General features: G+C 31.7%; 1 long non-coding RNA gene across 1 annotated transcript; it reads left to right on the top strand.

The window, feature by feature from the left end:
* The first annotated feature begins 1286 nt into the window (after positions 1 to 1286).
* Positions 1287 to 11016, top strand: LOC114304070 (uncharacterized). Its single transcript, XR_003643948.2, has 2 exons — positions 1287 to 1827; positions 10712 to 11016. It is a non-coding gene; the product is annotated as an uncharacterized LOC114304070 (long non-coding RNA).
* Positions 11017 to 11656: the final 640 nt, after the last annotated feature.

Genomic DNA, 11656 nt, shown 5'->3' with positions numbered 1-11656 from the left:
TCAAACACACACAAATGAAGAGAGAGAGGGAGATATAGAGAGAGAGTGGCTTATATATTAGATATATATGTCTTATCTCTGGTTTTGCTGAACCTCTTCAAAGGAAGAGGAAGGTCCTCTTATATAGAGCGAGATGAAGGCTTGAGGCTTCTAAGGGAAGCTAAACAAAAGGGTCAAGGGGGTCAAGCTTCTCAAGGAAGCTAACCCAAAGGTCCAAGCTTTTTGAGGAAGCTAAGACAAAGGGTCAAGCTTCCTCAAGAAGCTAGAGCAAAGGGTCCAAGGAAGCTAGGACCAAAATGGTGCAAAAAAGTGCAAATCCTCCATACACGTGTATGAAGGACAAGTCCGTGCACTCCAGCTGGCACAGCTGGCATGCATAATGCCTGAAAAAGGTAAAAAAGTGGTACCAGCCAGAAAAGGAGTCCATCGGCCAAATAAATGGTCGGCCGACCACACAAAGTGCCAACCGGCCATCACCAATGGCCGATGGCAAGAAGACATGGCCAGTGGCCTTAAGCCACGGCCGGTGAGGCGTGGGGATGGCCAACAAGCCATTCTCTACCTTCCAAAGCAAAAACCAACAAGTGTTTGGTCCAACCAAGCACAAGACAACCGAGTTGAGAGATCCTGAGGCAAGACGCGTAGCCGAGACCTCCGGGAACTCAAAACGAACACGAACATGGATGATCACCGAGTGTTCAAACGGTGCCGTCCAAGTCTTGAGGACGGTCAAAAATGGGGTGTCTACACTGTGAACCTAAAAACCCTAAAATATCTAGAGAAACACACACACACACACACACACACACATATATATATAGGGGGTATAATAGTAATTTCAGTTCGGAGCTAAACGGGGACGGGAACGGGCCAGGGTCGGGGCGGAGGAATCTATCACCGTTCCCGGCCCGAAAACTATCAAGGATTCATTTTCGAATACGATCCCTGGCCCGTCGGGGGTATTTTTTTTGAAAAAAATCCATTCTAATAAGAGACGGGAGGCCGGGTCCCCGTCGGGTCGGATTCAAATTGGCATCCCTATTTGGTAGTGATTGGATGTGATTTGTTGATATGAGAATGAATGAGGAGCAGTTATTTAAGGATGTGAAAATAGAGGATGTACAGTGATTATAATAGAGGAAGAGAGATAAAGGAGAGTGATAGAGACATAACAACATACAAAGAAAAGATATATATATATATATATATATTTTTATCTTTTTACAAACAAGGGTAACACAGCAATTTGGTCATTTATTTAATGGTGTTAACTGACAAGGGTGGTTAATGATATTTTACATAATAGAGAGGGTGACAGTGTGATTTGAAAAGAATTCAGAGTTGTCAGTGTAATTTACCTTAGTTTTTATGTATAAATATTGTCTTTCCGATCAAAACTCAATGTATAAATAAAAAGAGATGATTTCAGTTATTGATGCTCTGATATCAAATGACTCAAAATCGAGGTCATCAACACAAGCGATCAGAACGAGGTTTCTGGAAACAATCTTGATAATTTCTTTCTTATTCGCCACAATTCTCTTAGTCATTCCTTACCAATACGAAAATGGCAACCCAGTTCCAACGGTGATATTCAACGGCATCCCCGCCTCGGGGTTTCATGCATTCGTTGTATCGCTCATATATGCGTTCACCGGCGCCCTCACTGCTTTGTTAATTCATGACACTGCCGCCGGCTCATTTCTTGCCAGATTTTGTGAGCTTATTTCAATCCTTTCTATGACATCGGCTCTGTCTTTGTTGGTTTGGTCCCTCTTCACTTTCAGTTATCCAAAACCATGTATGGGATGAGGAAGAATTTAAGAGGTGAGAATTTACTTCCCTTCTTTTTCCTATACTTTTAACATTGTTTCAATTCACTTGAATTTGATCTGAATTTATAATTTTATACCAATTAATTAAGTTCAATTGATAACCTCTGTTATTTTTTATTTTTTAAATGTGCACCGTTTTCTTAATAAATAATAATTGCAGGTATCTGCAAAAATAATTGTTCCCTCGCCATTTTTTAAGTTCAATTAAGTTCAAGTTAATCGGATATTGTTTATTCATTCATCCACTCACATTTGTATCTATAAAAATAAATAATAATTGTGATTTAAAGTATTAAAATGAATACAAATGTGAGTGGATGAAAGGGTTAACAATATCCAATTAACTTGATTTTTTACAGGTATGTTATACTTGGTGTATTTTAAAATGTGAACAGTTTGAATTATCAAAATAGTCCCGAAATGGGCCTATTTCGCCACACAATAGTGATTGTTGTACCCACACAAGCCGCCCCACACCCTGAGTGTGACAAGGGAAATATCAAAAATTCATATTGATAGAGCAATAACGATCTTTTTAGTTGTAATCTAATTTTATCAATAAATTAATATCCTACAATTTTGGCAAAAAAAAAAAAAAAAAATCACTATCTGAAAGCATCTGTAACATGATTATTAAATGAATAATTTTATACAAATAAAAAATTTATATATAATTTTTATGCACAATAACATGATTCATTATAAATCTTTCACTTTAAAATAAAATATTATTGAAGATGAATTTATTTATAATAATAATATTGTCACATCATTTTTGTAAAGTTTTATGTATAAATTTTATATATAAATAGAATTTACCTAATTGAATAGAGTGAAAAATCAAGATGTTTGGTCTAATGATTGTGTAACACTCTATGTGCAATGAGGTCGCAGGTTAAGAGGGTCTTGTGTAATTAATCCTTATATTTTTATAGTCATCCTTTAACTATTTTTTTCAATAATGTTTTCTACTCTTCCTCTTTATTAAAGCTTGGTGCCTATTATTTTGGGGTTAAAAAAGAACAAAATGACAAAATATGCTAAATAAGTTAATAAGACAAAATATCACATCAAATTTATAATTATTACACTTTTTCTCTCACAAAAGTAAAAAAAGTCAAAAAAATCCAAACCAAACGAGGCTAAAAAAAGTAGACTAAAAAAGTCCTAACACGAAAAAGTTGACTATATAGCTAATGTCAAACGAAGCTTAATTGGATATTATATTTGAGTCTTTATTTAAAGAGAAAAAAAAAAAAAACATAATATTTTATTTTTGCAAAAAATGGAAGGAAAAAAAAAAAAAAAATTTGTTTAGGCAAGATTTCATATTTTATGTTTAGGCAAGGTTTCATCCTCCCAAAATATAGAGAAAATAAAGTGCACTCTTTATAATGTGATGGGCATTATTGTATTTTTCTTGAAGTGGTATTCTTTAATTTTAACTCGTGAGAATACATATATATATATATATATGTATATATATATAAAAGTCTATTGGTTAACTCTAATTTAATCATATCAATTAAACAGTGCTTATTCTATAAATTACGACTTCTAAAAGGAAAGTATGCTCAATATTTTAAAATTTAAATTTGTGTGCCACTAATATAGAAGCAATTCACTAAAATCTAATTATAATCATAAAAAAAACTCTAATTATTTCATAATTTATGATTTTTAAGTATATATGTGTATATATATGTGTATAAAATTTTTGTATATTCTTCTCACTTTTGGTCTAAATTCTAACAATAGTTATACTATTGTGATGGAAATAGAGTAAATTACACATTTACTCGGTAACATTTTTCCACTTTGGGTGCTAAAGAAAAACTTGTTTCCAACTTGGTTCCTAACCCACGAAAAAATATCTAACTGAAAAAAATAAAAAAATAAAAAAAATAAAAAAATAAAAAAAATCTTAGTTACAACTAGTGCTAACTCATGCCATGCATGGGACCTTATAATTAAAATGAGTTATTACACAATTTTTTGTGGTAACTTGTGTTATGATATAATCCATGTTATACATAGAATTTATAGCTGTTAAACAAACTTCATATTATTTTTATATTGTGCAAAAAATTATATCAATTTATAATTTATGAAATTAAGATAACAATCAAAACTATTAGTGAAAACATCATGTTATAAGAAAAAACGTCTCTAATTTCTCTAAAAAAAAAACCTCTCTTTTTTCTCTCTTTAAACCTCCTTCTCCGGCCTCTTTTTGGGCTGGCCGGCCGCCGCCTTTGGCTATGGCGGTCGGCTGGCCTAGCTCGTTTCAGCGGTAGCCTTGTTAGTTTTCTTTCTTTCAATAAACTTGAGTCCCCCATTCTTCCCACCTAGGTGTGTTGCTGCGGGAGAGTTTGTGCTTTAGGAGCTGCTTTGGTTGGTCATTAGTTTGTCCTCTTGTGTTTCAACATTGCCGTAATAGCCGATCCTTCAGGGTCAGCCAGGGATTTCATTCAAGCGCTTTTGGCGAGTAGGAGTTTGAGGGGTGCGTTTTTGGGCAGAAACAAGGGTATTGTAGGTGATACAGTTCTGTCCGGTTGGCACTTGTGCGCTCCTCCTCGAGGGAGAGTTTGATGGGTGAAGTTGGGTGTTGTTTTTGTGGAGTTTGGCAGTGGGTGTTGGTCTGTGGAGTTTGGCAGCAGAGGCATAGGCGTGGGTTTTGGGTGTGGGCGAGAAGAAGGCCTGGGGGGGGGGTGGGTTTCAGCAGTGGGTGTTCCCGGGCAGTGGGTGTTGCAGCAGGGGTGTTTTTCTGTCGGCAGTGGGTGTATTCGGCAGTGAGTGATGTTCCCGACGGTGGGTGTTGCAGCAGGGGTGTTTTCTGTCGGTGTATTCGGCAGTGGGTGGTGTTCCCGGCGGTGGCTATGGTGTCTCCTTGGCAGAGGTGTGCCTAGAGGTGGCGTGGACAGCAGCTACGAGTGGGTGGCTGAAGTGCAGAGGCGTGTATTGTTTCTTGCAGCAGAGGCGTGCTGGGTCAGGTCACGCAGCAGAGGCGTGTTGGGAGTTGTAGCTGTTGAGGAGTGGTTTAGTGTTGTTAGCTTATTTTGGGTGATGGGTTAGTTCATTTAGTTAGTTTTGGGTGTTTTTGGTGGGTTGAGTATGTGGGGATTCTTGTATTTTAAATTCTCTAGTTAAGTTCTTCTTAGCTCTTTTGGTTAAAAAAAAAAAAAAAAAATCGAGAGGCTTAGGGATTGGTTGTATGGATGCGAGTAGCAGTAGTAGGGATATTTTTATACTTCCGAATCTCTCTCAATGCATGTCATCTTCCTGTACTTTTAATTTCATACTGTTTAATGAAATTTTTCTTTGCTGATAAAAAAAAAAAAAGAAATATTTTTTAGATAGTTGAATAAAAAATATCATGTGTAAGGAATACAATGTATAAATTTTGACTAATTTTGAAATAAACAAACTTGGCTAAGCCCAAATGTTAAAATTTTTAAATTTTGCACAATTTGCTCACAACGAATTCATAATCACCTTCAAAAATTATCAACTTCCATATAAATTTTTATATTTTTTACACACACACACATATATATCAAAAAATTAATAATAACAGAAATCGCACCCTATTTCTCACTTTAGTTTAGCTCCTTCCCTTTACTATCTGAAATGCCTTGTCCAAATCATTAACCCCCTTGTTATAATCCAAAACAAACGGGCCCAACTCTTGACCACCAAACCTATCTATTCAAAGTTTACCTTTCTATCTATCCATTCAAATATCACCTATATGTACATGTGTTAAATATCTATTCAAACATCCAATTGCTGTTCAAATGTCATTTATCTATATACGTGTCACATATCATTCACCTATTTATTCAATGTCATATTTGTCTACTTCACTACCACCCGCTATCGTCGTCGCTACCATTCGCCAGTTGCTGACGACAATAACTTTTTTGACGATTTTCCAACATGTACCTTTATGACTTAAAAAGATTAAATCTTAAATTAAATAACAAATGACCCTATAAAAACAAATTTTTCATCAATTAAACCTAAATAAAATGTAACTATCTAAAAAAAAAAAAAGTAAACAAAATTTATTTTTTTTAAATCCAAAAATAAATAAAATGTATTTAGTGCGTTTGTTAGAAATGCTTTTCATTTACCTAATTCGCCGAATTAGGTGAGTTAGGTGAGCCATCTAAATTAGGTGAGTTAGGTGAGCCATCTACTCTCCAAATTCTCTATATTAATCAACCACCGACCGGCAGATTGGGTAGGAAAACGGGTTAAATGATTTTGGGCAAGCTACAAACAAAACTTTGAAGTCTGACTATTTTGATAAAATATATATATATATATATATATATTTTACTTTATTAATTTAAATTAAAATTTTTTGATATATTTTTAGAATTTTTTATTGATAAATTCTATTTAGAGATGTTCTAACCCAATAAGTTCACCAAGAAAAATTATACGTTAGTTAGTCTCATATATTTATACTTTTATTTTATGAGATTCTTTTTTTTCTGATCTATATTGTTTGTTGGACTATTACACCTTTATGTCTATTGTTGATATGTATTAAATAGAAAAAGTATATACACATTTTCTTTTTGTTGCTACCATTATTCACGTTTTTCTTTTTGATCAGTTTCATTCACATTTGTAGTATTATTTCATTGTGCTAGGATTTCGAAACTCTTTATTTGATAGGGTTTAGAAACTCTAGTTTACACATTGTAGTGAAATAATATTATATTCCTCCATTGTTGCGGTGAAGTTTTGTGTTCCTCCACTGTCATTTTGTGTTCGAAGTTCTATGTTCGTCGAATGTTACTCTGTATTTGAAACTCTATACTTCTCCATGGTTGTAAGTCGAAATTTTGTTTATGTCCAGTCAATTTTGTTACAAACATATTCTTCAAAGGTGGGTTTAGTTTGATTTAGATGGGTGAAATGGTAAATTACATAGATTGTTAATGATAGTGATAATGATAAAGATGATGATGAAGATGAGAATGTTTGTGATATTTTTTATTTTCATTTTTAGAGTGATTGAATTTATTTTTTTTGGATTTCTAATTCTATTGCTGTCATTTTTTCTATTTTCTTGTCAATCAGTATGAATGTTTACATTTCACATTATTTGAAAGTCTGAAAAATAAGTGTTGGAATACAGATATAGACATAATTGTATATTTTGCAAGATGTGAATGTTCACATATCATTAATTATTGTTACTATATTTGTTGTTTGAAAAATTATTTTTTGTTACCATTAAACAATTAAAATATTCATTTTTTTCTTTCAATTTTGTTTCATATTGCTGTGTGAATGTTCACATTGATATGAATTTAGTTTTTCTAAGGTTAGTTGTATGTTTATTGTAAATTGCGAACATTTACATTGTATTTTGGTATGAGTTTTTTTTTTCTTTTTCTCTTTTTTTTTTTTTTTTTTTTTTTTAAAGTTTTTTCGAAAGTTAGTTGTATTTTGTTGTGTTTTTTTACTACACTTGTTGATTGAACAATTATTTTTATTACCATTGAACAATAGAAATAGCCGATTTTTACTTTTTTCAATTTTATTTTATGTTTTCACGTTGCAGTGTGAATGTTCACATTGGTATTAATTGTAAATTGTGAACATTCACATTATATTTTGGTATAAGTTTTGATTTTTCAAAAGTTTGTATGTTTATTGTTTTTGTTACTATACTTTTTAGTTGAACAATCATTTTTGTTACCATTGAACAATTGAAATAACTGATTTTCACTTTTTTCAATTTTATTTTATGTTTTTACATTGTAGTGTAAATGTTTACATTGGTATGAGTTATTTTTTTTAAGGCTAGTTGTATGTTACTTATAAATTGTGAACATTTACATTGCATTTTGATATGAATTTTATTTTTTTCGAGAGTTTAGTATGCATTTTGTTTTTTTAAAAGTTAGTCGTATGTTTGTTATTTACTGTAAATATTCATATTATATTTTGATTTTCATTTAGATTTTTTGTTGCGTTATTTTTAAAATTTTCAAATTATAAAAAGCTTCAAAGTTCAAAATTTGATATTCTCTCTATGGAATGCGGGAGAAATTTTCTTCTTAGAATAAGGGAGAGATTTTCTCCATAAAATAAAGGACTATTGTTATGTATTAGTTTCAAAATAGAAACATGTGCAAAAAATTAGAACTGATGATTTGGTTATATTACATTAAATTGGACTTAATGAAATACTCAAAAACAATATCGGTTAGATAGAATAAAACACTTAGAAAGAGGATTTATTAAAAAATGACCATTTTTTTTTTTTAAATTTAAAGTTTGTTGTGCTATATAAACACACTTTCTATCTTTTTATATTTTTGGTCATATCACCTCAAAAATTATTTCTCTATTTTCAATAAGTTAAAATGATTAAAAAAGAATATTTTAATCATTAAATTTAATGTAAGTATACATAAAATATTTAAAATACTTTTTTCATTAATTTAATGATCAAAATATCATTTTTCCATTAGTTTTTACTTAACAGAAATAAAAAGATGATTTAAATTAAAAATAAATCAAAAAATTTAAATTTAAATTGATAAAATTAATTTTTTATTTTGTTACATGTGTAAAATCCTGAGAGTTTTTTTTTTTTTTTAAAAAAAAATTTCCCCATTGATTTTTCATTCAAACTACTCGTTGGGTGCTATGTACACTTTTTTATTATTATTATTTTTTATATTGAACTTTCTTGAAATTTAAAAATATATATATTAAATTTTAGAAAAAATTGGTAAAGCATTTCTCTCCAACTTTGTGTAGTAGGAGAAATCCAAAATGTTTTTTTTTATTAGCTAAGGTCTCTCAACATTTTCACAGAGAAAATTCAACTCATAAATTTTTTTCCCAACTCAGAAAATTTTGCCCTACTTAGAAAAATTTCATTGGGGCGAAATTTCTCTGACTAGGACAAAATTTCTCTAAACTGAATTTTCTCTATAAAAATGTTGAGGGACCTTAACTATTATGAAAATAGTGTATGTCATTTAACTTATAAAATCTTAATATTAAGAACCTTAAAAAAAATTTCCTTAAATTTTATAAGTTCGATATAATTATGTTGAATTTGTTTAATATTCTAATTCACATAACAACTTATATAATTTTTTATTTATAATTCATTTGTTGCACAGATGAAAAAAAGTTGTGATTTATTTTATCCTAAGCAAAATGTTTTCTTTCTTATTTATTCATGTGTTTACACAATAAATAAACTAATTTTAATTATTTTAATTTAAAAAAAATTATTATAATTATGTCAAACTTATAAATTTTATTATGTTTTTTTAAACTTTAATAGTAAGCATTATTTATGCATTTTATAAGCTTAAAATGCACCGGAATAAAAACCTAAGAGCAAATTACACATGCACCTTCTGAAATTTGCTTAAAATACAAATTGCTTTCTATAGTTTGGAAAATTACAAATAGATTAGAATTTTTTATTTAACATAATTAACTGAAATAATGAAATTCTTAACTACACTCCTATATAATAATAAAATTATTTGAATAATTAAGTGAAATAAATATCTGACATCATTAAAAATTATTAATTGACTTGAAAATTTATCAATAAAAGGGGTCATTTGTTATTATATTAGAAACTTCAGGGAGTGAGATATAATTTCTAAAATCACATACGAACTGACTCCCTAAATTATTGATATCATAAAACCCGTTAGAACACATTTAATTACCAAAATATTGTGACGCCCAAGATTGAACCCCTCCCGTTTTGGGTTTAGCAAGCATTTCTCGTTTGAGCAATGCTACATCCACAAAATTTGATTTCGTGTGAATTGCCCGAAATTGTTGATGACGGTCATCCAGATGACAGGATGACGACCGCAATAGAGCGGTATACAAGGGTAAGGCCGATCATCTAGTTGGCACAAATTTAGGCGATTCAAGTCACAATAAATTCGGTGGATAAATCATTTCACTTCTTGTTTTGGGCCTTGTTTGCTGAGATAGATAGATGCAAAAATCAAGGTGCAGCCCAAGGTCAAATTCTTCGCTTTATCTAGGGGTGTAAATTTGGCCCAGCCCAGTCCATGTCGGGCCTCGCGAGCTTCAGCCAAAAATAGGGTCGGACCAGGCCACGGGCTAGAAAATTAGGTCTAGGCATAAGGGGTATTCGGGCTAGGGGGCTCGGGATTGGGCGGGCTTGAACATTTTTTTAAAATTTTTCCTACCAAAATTTTATTATTTTTTGCTAAAAAAGACACTAGGCCTTAGGCTTGGTCTTGAGTGGGCTTTAAGCAGGTCGATGGGCCAGGCCAAGGGCCGAGCTTCAAAATGATGGCCCAAGCCCAGGGGCTTGGGTTGGGCTCGGGTCGAGGTCCAAACGGGCCTAAATTTTTTCAACAGTTAAAGAGTGTGCCTTTAGCAACTAAATTATTTTTAGTCGGCATTTTTTAGTCGCCAAAGGTGTATTTTCATGTAGTGTGTTACGATATCCCAACCTAATCCAATTGGACTTAGTTCAAACTTCGGTGTTGGAAACATAACAATTTCAAAATTGTGTGGAAATTTTGAGTTAAAATAAATTGTTAGAATCAGAAATTGTTTAAAACAAATTTAACTAAATAGTCAAAAACAACTTTTCCAATGCACAAAACTGTAGGTTAACCAAATTAAGCCACACCAAACAGCCCCACTTTCACGTTAAAATGGTCCAATTCGAAATGTAAAGTTTGTCAAATACTATTGGCGTTGTGAATATCATGTTTCCTTTTTAGTCTGGAAATGAAGTCCAATGTTATAGTTATGAATATTATCATATTTCTCATTTTTAGTTGTCCTGAAAATGTTTAATATTGTTTGCTGTGATTACTCATCAGGTCCAACAATGACTCCACAAATACTATTTTCCAAGTTCAAAGTCCAAGGAAGAACGGTTTGAATATTATTAGCGTGAAGATTATCATGTTTCATCATTTTGAATGTAGGAATTAATCCAAAAACTATAATTTTCAATTATCATTAGTATAAATATTATCATGTCGTTCCAATTTCATTGTCCAGAAGCAGTCTAAACATTATTGTCCAAGTCAATGGATCCGAAATTGTATGAATATTATCATGTTTTCTGGTTTTAGTCCAGAAGCTATCCAAATATTATTGATGAGTTCAAAGGATTAAGAAATTGGTATGCATATTATCGTGTATTTATATTTTAATTCATAAATAATCCAAATATTATTGGAACAAATGAAAATTTGAGAGAGCCTGGTGATTGACTACGTGTTGGTGCTTCAAATCAATTTAAATCATAGTTTAAGCATGGTTAATTTATAAAGTTTTCTCAACTAGTGTCCTAAGAGAAATGGTATCGACGAAGGAATAAAGCCTATATTAAAACTGGTAATCTCATGAAGGTTCAAAATTTTAAAAAATTTGCCATTATTTATGAAATTAATGTTTGATAATGCAGTTTGACTAGCCTTCGTCTTCCTAGCGACACCTACAACAAGTCCAGCAGGAAGGTTGCCAAGGGGGTGGTTCCTTCTTCTGGATCAAATTTGTCATTTTAACTTCAAACATCATTTCAACCCATTTTTCAATACAACAACTCAAATAAAAATTCATTCCATCTTCCCAAACACAAAACTAAAATAGCCTACTAAAATAGCCAAAAAGTCAAAAAGTCTCTAAAATAGCCACTTCCCAAACACCCACTATATCTCTTACCAATCATTTCCTTGTCTATTCACACTGTCCTATTGGCCGAAAGTCTACGACCTACCTGCTGTCGGCCATGGTGGTTTCACCACGCCCTAGAGAAG

Source organism: Camellia sinensis, chromosome 7, assembly GCF_055761805.1.
Source record: "Camellia sinensis isolate YWXY chromosome 7, ASM5576180v1, whole genome shotgun sequence".
In the NCBI taxonomy this organism is placed as follows: Eukaryota; Viridiplantae; Streptophyta; class Magnoliopsida; order Ericales; family Theaceae; genus Camellia; species Camellia sinensis.
This window is presented reverse-complemented; position numbering and strand designations above follow the sequence as displayed.